Raw genomic sequence first — 11,524 nt, 5'->3', positions numbered from 1 at the left:
CAGCAATTTATTCGTGGTAGATGTCGTAGTGTTGAAGGTATTCCTGATCAGATGAAAGAAAATCCCCCAAAGAATAAGTATGTGATAGTGATGAATGTGAAGTAAAGTAGAATGAACTGAAATAAATCTCCCAAGTGCAAAATACACAGCCTCCTCTATTATAGGCCCCACTTGCAATTTGGTCAAAGAATGATAGCCTTCTCACAGGGGAAACTTTGATGCTTTCTGCTTCTCTGAGCAACTTGAATCTACTCATGAATTTCCATTGCTTCAAAAGTCCACTGTTTGGAATTTATCCTTTTTTATAAATACACACACACACACACACACACACACACACATATGTAGACATTACATGTTCAAACTCTTGAAAGTCAAACATAAAGAAAACCTTGAAGGCAGTCAGAGAAAAAAAGGCACATGATATGCAGAGTAAAAATAGAAGAATGATAGCTGACTTCTAAATAAGAAAGGAGACAAACCAGGAGAAAATACAGTGATAACATTAAAAATAAAAAAAAAATGTCAATTATTTCCAGAAAAAATAACTTTCAAAAATAGAAATCTCCAAGCCTACACAACTGACAAAATTCTATAGAACTTAATATACACATAGAGTCATACACATAGATAGACACACAAATGAGTGCAAGCACAAATGAGGAAATCCTGAGTAAGATCAGTGCATTCTATTCCAGTCAGTATCCTGGTTGGAATGCTATAGTATAGTTTCCAGAATATTACATTCATGAGAAACTGGGCAAGGTGTATATGAGATCTCTCTGTATCTACTATAAGTGTGTGTGGACCTACAATTATGTCAATCAAAAGTTGAGTTAACAATAGCAAAATAACGTTCCTCCCCCCCTAAAAAAACAACAAAATCAAATGCATTGAAAAAATAAAGGAGAATAAAAGACAAATATATAAAAGTAGAATTATAACCAGCTGACCTATGCTACAGGAAATACTAAAGTTCTCCAGGCAGAAGGAATATGATTCCAGACATAAAACGGAATTCAAATAGAGTATATATGGCAAATAAGCATTTAGAAGAAGAAAATATTTTATAAGCAAGCATGACAAAGGGGCAATTTCCTGGTATATGTTAAAATAAATTATAAAGCTACAATAACAATAACATTTTTTCCAAGGATAATTAGATAGATAAATAGAATTGATATTCCAGAAACATTCTGTCTTTCTCATATTGTATGATCAAGATAACATGTCAAATGTTAAAAGTATATTATTCACTAAATGGTGTTGGACAATTGGTTACCTTTTTGCAATAAAGTTTAATCCATACTCCATACCAAAATAAATTGCAGGGCAGGGATATTGATACTTTAATATGAATAATGAGATTATGTAATAGCTAGATAATATATTATTAAGTTGATTTTTGATTTTAGAGTCTGGAGTGTCTTTCAGTGGAGCATACGAATAATTTTCTTACCATCTGAGTTGAGAATTTGTTTCCGAAGGAAATTCTCATTATTTAGGAAAATGTCTTTTTTCCTCAGCACGCAAAGACCACATGCCCCTTTGTATCTAGATGCAGTGATGTGAATATTTCTGGCCACCTGAATACATGGATCAGTGAGGTGTGTTATTTTAAGACCAAGGCAGGTAAGGGCCTTTGTGCCTTTCCTAAGCTCTCTTCCTTTGGTTTGACCTCTGGTGTTTGAAAGCAAAGAAGATAGTGGAAGCACCCAATGATGGAATCCTGGGTTCCTGAGCAACTGAACACACCCCCGTCTCTACCTGTACCATAGCACTGGATGGTAGCTGCAGAAACTGTTGCACTAAGTCAATGAGATGTGGGTAGGGTCTGTTATAGTTGATATTTTATTCTGCCCAAAACAAAGTTAAAGGACTTGGTTGGATCTAAGACAACAAAGGAAATACTTAGACTGTTCTGTGTTAATAATAATTTGATGTTTGTAGAAAAAGATGCATGGATCAGAGGAAAGTGCTAGCTCTGTGTGGATGTGGTCCCATCAAATAGAGCGAAGAGAGTTTTAAGAAGATGGACATCTTATCATTGATTTCTGCCACATGGTTTTCTCCCAGACTCTCAAAGTTCCTTCACAAAATTCCCATGTGGGAATAATTAGTAATAAATGAAAGAAACAGGCTGGTTATTAGTCTGGGTAAATGTAGTGCAGAACAACCATGGCCAGGCCCCTGGGTGGCTCAGTCAATTGAGCATCCGACTCTTGATTTTGGCTCAGGTCATGGTCCCAGGGTTGTGGGATTGAATCCTGCGTTGGGCTCTGTGCTGGATGTGGATTAAGATTTTCTGTTTAAGATTTTCTCTCGCTTTCTCTATTTCTGCCCCTCTGCCTGGCTCCCACAAGCTCTCGCTCTCTCTCTCTCAAAACAACAATAACAACAACAACAACAACCCCCCAAAACACAACAATTGCCCAACCAAGATGGTAAGATAATCATTAAACTGAACTAAAACAATGGAAACTCAAGTCTTTTTTTTTTTTTTTTTGTCCAGAAAAATATGGAACGCTTCACGAATTTGCGTGTCATCCTTGCGCAGGGGCCATGCGGAAACTCAAGTCTTGAAGTGACTAAGAAAATGAATTTAGTGATGTATGCTTTTCTTTTGATTTTTAGTGACATCAGCTGACATGTGATTTAAACAAGGAATAAAAATAATGAAAAACAATCTAAAAATAGATTTAATTATTTCACATTTTCATATACCCTCCATCAACAAAATTAAAAGATAAATGGTAAATTTGCTCTCCTTGGCAGAATAATTAATTCTCATGAATGATTGTTTACAATAATAAAAACTTGAACATTGCAACTGAACAAATGGACAGGGAATATAAAGAGGTGATTCATAAAAGGGAAATGACAAATGGGTAGTAAATACTTGAAAAATGTTTAGTCTCACTAGGAATCAAAAATGAGAAGATAATGAGAAACCATTGTCACCTATTTGACAAAGATTCAAATGAGGCCAGTTTGCAATGTTGGGCAGAGTAGGCAATTTTGCAAAATGCTGGAGGTGTGTGAATTAGTATTGCGATTAAGGATGTCCACTTGCTAATAACACATATCTGCCTCTGCCTTGACTGCCCCCTTGAATCACCTAGGGAACTTTGAAAAGCCAGAGAAACTTGGGTTTCATCCTGGATCAATCAAATCTGAATCTTCGGTGGTGAACCCCAGGTGCCAATATTTTTTAAAAGCTCTCCAAAAATATTAGTGTATCAATAGCATTAACATATATATTGGTGTCTGCTGTTATAAGAGTATAATGAGGTGGTACACATGATTGTAATAATTTCAGTCATGTTTATAATAGTGAAAATGGGGAATGATGTAAGGATCCAATAAAGAAATACTGTAAAATTTATCATATAAATTAAAATTGGGGGAATATCACATGGAAAAATGCTCATGACCCACAGAGTACAAAAGTTGTATTTGGAACATAATTCCAAATCTGTCAACCGTTAAATGCACATTCTCTATATAAATAGGAACAATATTGAATGACATATCAAATATGTAGTAGGACTTATCTCTGGGTTAACTGGGGGTAATTTTATTAGTACCATATTATAAATATTACTTAGTGAACATGAATGAGACTAAAATGCTGCATTAGGATCTACTGTATGAATGTGTTTACCTCAAGATAAAGGGAGAGAGAAGGAATGGAGAAGATCATCTCCATTTAGTTCTCATTAATGCAGCAGTCTGAACTCCTTAACTCTTTCCAACTCTTACCAGCTCCTTCCTCTCTCCATCTATCCAGCCAAAGGATTTATTTTACTTCTCACTTCTGGACTCTGTCCAGGTGAATGGTATGTTTACCCTAAGAAACAAGAGCGATGGTGCTTAGCAAACCATTCTGATTTGCCTCAAATGTTGACTGGTTAGGGATGTGGAGAAAGAATGCCATCTGGTTGTCCAAGGTGACATTTTTAATAAGCTTCCCAAAGAGAGACCTGCTTCCATAAGCTGGATAGGTTGTAGAATGTTATTCCTAATAGATTTCTGTATGTGGTAGTTCAAACAAGCTCGAATTGAAGGAGGGTACTGGAGTCAGTCATCATGTATAATGCCTATTTAATGGATACCTAGCTTTGAAAATAACAGAGTTGTGGCTTAAAGTGTTTGGAAAATGATACTTGTTCTTAATGTACTTGCAGAGTTTTTGACCAAGGTTTGAGTTTTAGAAGACATTGAATTACTGCAATTAATAGTCCCTGGTATTTTATCTTTATGACTTTGGTTACTTATGATTATTAAAAAGCCATCTCCCTTTACTTTGACTGTATCTCTGTCTCCCCACACTCTCTCTTACTGAGACAAGTGACAGTCCGTTTGGACCTAATTACTTTCCGCTGGCATATGGATATAGGGCGAGGTTTGTTCTGAACTTCTGTGAGTCACCTGCTATCATGTTCTTAGACATGTGAAGATTAGTAAGAACCTGGAAAGAAAGATCATTATTTCACCTTAGTATCATCACCCACATGGTCTCAGGATTTCTGTTATGTGTAGTCAGGGTCAATGACATTATAGTTCCAAAACTGTTTGATGAGGGATATAAGCACTTTCAACTCCATTCAGAATCCTTGGCAACAGAAAAGTGAGGAAGGGCTGCACTGTTAGATGTCATCATAGTAGCCCTCTTGTTCCAGAAATTACCTTCGTGAGAAACTTTCTTCCCAGGGTTGTCATTTTTCATTTTAAGGTCTTGGTGATAAATGAGTTTTACTGGATGTTTTCTTCCCTAGAAATTTATCACTACAAGATGAACGAGGCAGGAGTAGTTTTTCCAAATCAGAGTCTATATAAATGATGCCAAAGAATGTTTACTAATTTTGCTGTTTCCTTCTCTCAAAAATGACTGATGGATTGATGGGGGCAAAAGGTATTTTAAAATCTATTACATTAGTTTCATACATCTCAGGGAAATTTGTCAATATAACAGGTGGTATATGTACATTAGGTGATTGAAGATTGGTTTGATCAGGATATAGTATTAAATATATCATTTGTTTCCATGGTACTCCCATATATATCCTTCAGTGAATACCGGAACAACAGTAGCTAGGCCAATCTTGAACTTACCCAGTTATGTGGACAGATAGCTATATTTAAAATGGAAGACAAGCCGTGAAAATGGGAGCATTCATTTTTAACCAATTTGGCTTTCCTACCCAAATGAAAACAACAACAACAACAACAACAACAACAACAACAACAAAAACCAAAAAACAGGCGAGGCTGGTAAAGATTAAGAGTATTTGTATTTGCTTCCCAGTCTGACGGCTTACAGTTTAGCTATAAAATGTTGTAGTGAATGCCTTTAAATAAAATGGATACAGCTGTTACCATTTGAGATCTGAGGTTACAGAATTCCCTAATCTTAGATTACTGACACTGTATGGAGACAGAATGAGCCATCCAATTGTTTGTGTATGGGGGGGTGGTGTAGAAACGCTTGTCTCTTCAGAGTAATTTATCTGAGGAAAAACAATTAAAGACAAATAAAACTAGATCCAACTAATGCGTTAATTATATTGGAGGAAAAGGAGGTTAGAGAAAGACTGATTTGATGGGGAAAAACCCCTGTGAAATCCTGAGCTGTGAGAGCTAAATTACATAGGATCAGCCTAAGAGCAAGTAGCATCAACTAGAAAGAAAGGTGGGGGGAGGATGGCTCAGAAGGCTCTGATGACATCATATGTAAAGCAAGTGTGTTGACTTCAGTTTCCTCAGGTGGTTAATCTTAGTGGGAGTGAATTATTGGGAGTGAATTGGACAAAGATGATTTCAGGTGGAAATCTTCGGGTGGTAAGGGTATCATCATTGTGTGAGGAGACATAGTATTACACAATGGGACCTACCTGCAGATTCGTTAATTTTTTAATAGAATGTGTTTATTTCATGAAACTTGAAAAATGATATTATATAAGATAAAAATTACTAGCTAGAAATAGCTACAATTGATACTTTGGTATACATCCTTCCAGATGTAAAATATATATATAAAATAGAGAATATATAATGTAAAAATATATATGTATGTGTATATGTGTGTACGTGTGTGAAAAATACATAAATAATGTAACATTAGATTTTAAAATTTTAATTTGACATAAGCCATCATAAACCTAGACAGAAAGGCAAGCACCAGAGAAACAAGGAAAATGAACAACCTATTAAACCAATAAAATGAGACATGATGTAAAAAGAATCCCTAAAATTTAAGGAAAAAACATGAACTAATAGAAAGTTGGGCACACATTATAAGCGATTTATAGGACAGGAAATACAAATGGCAAATGTATGTGGAGATACTGAACACCTCTAGTGCTGGGGGAGGTGGGATTAAAAATAAGATCGCTATTTAAGATATGTAGGGTGACCATATTTGCCAATTTGCTTAGGGCGATCCAGATTTGTGTCTGTTGTTCTAGAGTCCACCCCTGCCCCCTATTTGGATTTTCTCTCAAATATGGCCTGTTTTGGATGATAACTTAGGGCATCATTCTGGGCATAGATAACATCCTCAAATGCCTACACATAACAGGAAGGTATAAGACAATAGGGAGAATCGGTTGTTGTGGAAAAATTAAGCATATCCTGCCAACAGGAATTCTAATTTAAAAAAAATCCATGTGGGTTCAAGTGAATAATGTAGAAGATATTTAGACATTGAGCTGCTATCTTCGTAGTTGAGAAACACCAAGTCTTTGCTGTCAGTGGAAGTGAACATTACAGCCAACATGGAGAGTGATTTGTCATCCTGTATTAGAATTGATAAAAATTTTCACAAATTAGAATCCAGTAATTCCACTGTTCCATTAGAATAAAACATTTGTGTAAGTACACAAAACATGAATGTTTCTTGTTGTACTCATGGAAATAACAGTAATTTGAAAGCTACAGAGATATTCATCATAATAGAATGGTTAAAATATAGTTCCTCTGTGTTCTGGAAGAGAGCAAATGAGGTTAAAAGATGAGGTAGGTCTGTTTGCATGAACATGGAATAATCTTCAAGAACAAATTGAGTGGAAAAACCAATATGAAAAATAATATGTAAAGCCTATAAATATATTTTAGAAATAGAAAAATAATACTCTGTATTCCTACAAGTATAGAAGTAGTTGGATAAAGCCTTTAAAGTGAGTGTTATACAAACAGTATGCCAATAGTTGGGCTTTCATCTGGATAAGGAACTTGGTTAGGAACTTGGTTGCCTTTTTAAATAGAATACAATGGTGAGGTCACTCTATACACTAAAATAATTAGGAAGGAAAGAGAACATTGTCTAAAATGAAAAAGCCATTGCACATCTCTCTATTGACATAAACAATTTGTTGATTTATAGTTGGAAAGATTTCCCCATACTTCTCCAGAAATAGTTAAGAGAAATTGCTGGATAGGACGGACGTTGTAGTTTTCTGAAGCCTTCCATGGCTGTAGATAGAGCTCAGATAGAGAAAGTGAGGTGTGATCTTTATTTCAAATTCTGTCTGTGATCTGTGATGTCCTTAGATTGACCATGGTTTGTGTTTCAGGAATCAGAACTGTGTGTGTGTGTGTGTGTGTGTGTGTGTGTGTGCGCGCATGAGTACATACACACATATCCGTCTCCACTGGGGGGGGGGGGGAGATCTAAGCAGAGATGGAAAAGACCAAAACACAAATACATAAAATACACAGAGAAAAAAAAATATTGTGAGAGAAATAGAGTTGTAACACAAATCCTTTCCCTAAACAGTGTGCAGGGTGCAGTAAACTGACCCAATGAAAAGCTAAATTTATCTCCTTTATTCAGTAAAAGCCACAGAGACACCACGGACATAATGCTGCTATTCTTCCCTGGGAAAGGAGAACAGATTTTTGTTGTTCATTGTAGCTGCTGCAATAATACAGCTACTATTACTTCAGTGAGTGCAGAAACTGAGAATGGATTGTTGGTATTTTAATTTCATGTTAGATTACAATGCAAAATTAAATATTAAAAGCAGCTTTTATATACCTGGTACTTTTAATTACAATGCATTGTCGAATTTCCTGATTTCAAACTCATAGTCGAAATTTGTGCAACAATATTAATAGAACACATTCAGTTTTCTTCAGAGGTTGTCATGTAAAAATCTTGGTTTCCTCATTGGGAGAGCTTGAACTAACAATAGTTGTTGTTTTTCAATAATTGATGAAGATGTTCATGATCTCCAATAAAAGTATATCATTAGTCCTTCTTTCTTAGGATAATCCCTCAGGCAATAAATCTGTTAGTAGAACACATTTTAAAAACATTATTTATTTGTAGCCTTACATTTTAATCTGACCCAAAGGATGTGTTGACATAGCCTAGTGTGTGTTATTTCTGTTCTTTGTCTTTGCCAATTCATTCTTGCTGAATTCTCTCTTTAGGTAGAAACTTCCGATGAGAAATTGTCATTTTGCTGTGGTAGGATTTAGAAATTGTCTAGCACTCAATTGGTCAGTTTGTCAGAACTTTCTATCTCTTCTCTGTCATATGCTTTTGAATCCATTTGACATAAAGCTTTTTCTTGCTGTTAGAACTTGATGCTTTTTCAGAATCAGCATTTCACGTCTATTGTGGATACCCACGTGACTGGATATAGGAACGGGAACTTTTTCATGAGCTTGAAAGGGTCAATTCTGAGTAATTGTACCTTATTTTTCATAATGACAGCTCTGAGATTGTAAGATTTACCCCCAAGTACACATAACAGAAAGAAAAACACTTTCAGGGAGATCATTGTTGCTGCTGCTTCCACTAAATTTGTAGTCTAATAAAGGGAAGTTTGCAATGAGGTCAATGGCACTCAACCACTGTGGCGCCTTTTTATAGAGCACAGATGACATTTTTAAGTCTTTTTACATGGAAATTAATAGAAATAGGAGTTATAATCCCTTTAACCAGTAATGAATATTTTTTACTCCTCTGCTGTAAGAAAATGTTTTAAATTTGAAATCATGTATAATTTATAATCCTTATTAGAAAAACTGGTCAGAACAGAAGATGAGGCTCCCTTTTCCACCACCCTGAGGTTATCTGAGCTCCACTTAGCCTTCTTTTAGGGAGAATAAGGGGAGGAAAAGATGGTAACCTGTGAAGGCTTTATCCATAAAAGCCTGGCAGAAAAGGTTTTAACTGGAAAGAGCTGAAATTATTAAGCCAACTTGAATTCTGCTTATGTTTCTCAGAAGGAGGAAGATTGGGTCACTTACAGAAAATAAAAAGGCTACCTTGTTCCTTTTTTGTGCCCTTCTTAGTAAGTATGTCTTTTATCCTATTAACATATCACAGAACATGATAACCTTACAGTTATAGAGAAGCATGGTTTCCCCACAAGATGTGGGAATACAGTTCTCAATGGGTTTCCTGTGTGAGTGCACGGAGTCGGATTCAGACACACTGTTTTGGTCTCCAAAGTTATGGGGTATGAAGCCAATTTAAGATTACGGGGTACTCAGTGTTAAACTGTATATGCTATGGGCCCGCCTTCTGTTTGCCGCGTTCTGTGGATGTTCACCCATCTGCCAGTCCATTGAGACCCTTGTCACCCATTGATATACCTTCTAGTTGCCTTGAGGGAACTCACTTATGTTGTTATTGATATTCTTTTCCTCGCCTTCCTCCCTTCCTTCTTTTCTCTCGACCAGCAAGTATTGTCATGGCACCTCTTTCCACTAAAGAAGACTATAAATATGCCTGAAGTTTTCAAAGGGGAAATGCGGATTTGCATGTTCAATGCAGTGGAAACTTCCCCTGAGCAAATTTTATCAAGAGAGAAGCACAAAAATATGAGAATGTTCAGTTCGCTAAGAACATTCAAAGTTAGGAAAAACAGTAAGTTATATAAATGAAAATTTTTTGAAAGTGGTCACAGTATGTTTGAAAAAAAGTGAGATCTGCTGAAATTTCACATTCTATACAACTGAATTAGATCTTTAAGTTATTTTGAAGCAATATTATTCAAATTAAGACTATTGTACACTACCTATTAGTGCTATTTTATTTGTAGATTTCAATGAGTGGGTCTTTGTATTGCAAAAATTAACCTCACAGTAATATGTGAGAAATGAACATGTCTTATACCAGGCCCAAGAATAATAAAGGTATTTTAAGCAACCCAGAAGGCCCTTTGGAACAAATGGAATGTGAGCTTCTGTTCCTGGGTTTTGTCAAAAGCATTAGACTGAATACGGCAATAACCAGTTTCTCTCGTCTTGGCTTAAGATTGATCCAAACAACCTTTTAGTGAAGAATAACAACACTAGTTTTTATTTTTCCAAGATTCCTTTGTCTGCTTAGAAATAATATTCCAGTAACGTTGGTTTACGTTCTTAGGGACCACTGATCCTTGGGGAATCAAGTTAAAAGAACTTACGAAACTTCCCCCAATACTAAAGTCAATGGTGCATTATGTCTTAGAGGTATTAGAGTGCATTTCAGGGCAGATTACTGACTTGATGTGTATTTGGGTATATGCCAGAAATGGGTGTGACTGGTGTTGAGCATTTGTTCATTTCAGACACATCTATAAGGAGGTAGCTCTAGTTTTAGCAGTTACAGCGTGAGCTGGATTTTTATGTAAACTAGAACAGCATCTCCTTTTCTTTTATTCATCATAGCACTGAAAGCAGTGTCTTAGCCATACTTAGAGGTTTTAAAATACCCTGATCTGATTCTCAGCCTGCGTTATTGACCCCTTAAGTCAGAATTTGATGAGTAGGACCCAGACAGCGATACTTTCCCCAAGCTTCCAAAGCCTTTTATCGCCTTCATCTAAACTTCAGAATTGTTGCATTCAATCTTACTATAATTAGGATAGTCTGGTTAGAAGACACAAAACCTTACCAGAAAATTTTCTTACCACCGTTTCCTCCACTTGCATCGTCACATAGTCCAAAATAGCAGTACCATAGACACGGCTGGAAACTGCTGTGTAAAATAGTCTGGATGTTCATTTTCTTAAGTTTTTAAAGTTGTGACACTACTTTTGGCCTGTCATACTTCATTTATGAATTTCACAAGATGACGTGAAATGTCTGAGGCCAGTGTTGGTGATGAAGGTAATTTTATTCACGGAACTAATTTGAACTGGGAATATTTTGTTAAAAGATGAAAATATTTAATTTCCCCACAAACCGGTAAAGTTTATCACATGAGATAAAAAACTATTATGTGATGGGGCACTTGGGTGGCTCAGTGGGTTAAGTGTCCGACTTCGACTCAGATCATGATCTCACGGTTCGTGAGTTCGGGGCCTGTGTCGGGCTCTACACTGACAGTGCAGAACCTGGTTGGGATCCTTTCTCTCTCTCTCTCTGCCCGTTTCCCACTTGCATGCGCGCTCTCTCTCTCAAAATAAATAAACCTAAAAAAAAAAAAACCCACTATTATGTGATGCAACTACATGCATATTCACTATGATAAACTAGAACATAAACTTTATCTTAAACTGGAGTAGGAATCTCTTTACAGATT

At 36.1% G+C, this 11,524-nt stretch overlaps 1 pseudogene; it reads right to left on the bottom strand.

The window, feature by feature from the left end:
* Positions 1-2,512: 2,512 nt before the first annotated feature.
* Positions 2,513-2,569, bottom strand: LOC128778451 (U6 spliceosomal RNA; annotated as a pseudogene).
* Positions 2,570-11,524: the final 8,955 nt, after the last annotated feature.

The sequence above is a fragment of the Panthera pardus genome, unplaced genomic scaffold (assembly GCF_024362965.1).
Source record: "Panthera pardus isolate Hobbes unplaced genomic scaffold, ASM2436296v1 HiC_scaffold_2, whole genome shotgun sequence".
Lineage (NCBI taxonomy): Eukaryota > Metazoa > Chordata > Mammalia > Carnivora > Felidae > Panthera > Panthera pardus.
The sequence above is the reverse complement of the archived record's forward strand: the minus strand, read 5'-3'. Positions and strand labels throughout refer to the sequence as shown.